This window comes from Peromyscus leucopus, chromosome 19 (genome assembly GCF_004664715.2).
Source record: "Peromyscus leucopus breed LL Stock chromosome 19, UCI_PerLeu_2.1, whole genome shotgun sequence".
NCBI lineage: Eukaryota > Metazoa > Chordata > Mammalia > Rodentia > Cricetidae > Peromyscus > Peromyscus leucopus.
In genome coordinates this window covers 48,248,465-48,249,532 of record NC_051079.1, presented here as the reverse complement: position 1 = coordinate 48,249,532, position 1,068 = coordinate 48,248,465, and the positions used below count along the sequence as shown (strand labels likewise).

Below are 1,068 nucleotides of genomic sequence, written 5' to 3'. Positions count from 1 at the left end.
CGACACCCAAACCCCCACGGCACGGCACCCACCCCACCCCACCCCACCCATCCCGCTCATCCACAAGCTGACGAGTCCTAACAGGCCTCCTTTGCCAGTGACAAAAATAACTATTTTCAAATTTCACAGCAGGGCCTTCGCCTACACACACTGCGCCGACTGGAACCTGAAGAGAGAGATATGCAGAACGCAGTGTGCGGATGGAGCGCTGAGATGCAGCAAGCAGGCGTTACAAACACCACCCCCTCCTCGCCACACACCGGGCCTGCGTCCCCCAGATGCAAATGTACACAGCGGTGCTCAGAATGACCAGGGGTAAAGACTTTGGGATCATCCTCTGTACACTGAGGCCCAGAGAGGGTCAGGGGTCTGCATACAGCCACACAGTGAACCCGTGACAGGGGGGTCCCTTCCCACCTTCCTACCTGTTTCCCTTGGCTAACCGTGAGCTCACTCACACAGGGCCCCCAGGACACACGCGTGTGCACACACACACAAAGACCAGCATCTCTCGCCTGTGGGTAATGGCACTTTAATCAAGTTCACAGGCTCCCCTGTAACCACTAGCTTGGCCAGTTTTCTACAGCACTGTGAGGTAGGCCGAGCCAGGGCTAGGTTTCCCAGTCCCTTTGCAAGTAGGGAAATCAAGGCCCTGAGGGAAAGGACTGTGCCCAAGGCCAAAGGAGATGATTGGTTCAAAGACTTTTTTTTTCCACAGCTGTCTCCCCCACCATCACTCTGCAGCTGCTCAGGGCCCAGCCAGGTTCCCCTGGATGCTGGGGACAAAACAGAGGCACGTTCCACTAGGTTGCCACATCTTGTGGCTCCAGGAATGTAAAGGTTCTCATACCCTCTGCTGTCCATTTTCATTGAGTTCCTTTAACAGAGCAGCCAGCTGGCCATGCTCCAGCTGATATCTAAGAGCACCACAGAGACCTGGAAAGAGGGTCACGGCCTCATGTCATCTGGAAGGTGGCAAGGTCAACAAGGAACTCTGCCATGGCCCCAGTCACAGGCACACACTGGAGTCATAAAGTCACCAGAGCTCATCTTAGAGGTGAGGAGACG

General features: G+C 55.4%; 1 protein-coding gene across 1 annotated transcript in view; it reads right to left on the bottom strand.

The window, feature by feature from the left end:
* Positions 1–516: 516 nt before the first annotated feature.
* Arsi (arylsulfatase family member I) overlaps positions 517–1,068 on the bottom strand; it is a 6,760-nt gene continuing 6,208 nt past the window's right edge. The window contains exon 2 of the mRNA XM_028890132.2: positions 517–1,068. This exon is cut by the window's right edge and continues 1,658 nt beyond it. The gene's annotated coding sequence lies outside the window, so the exon portion shown is untranslated.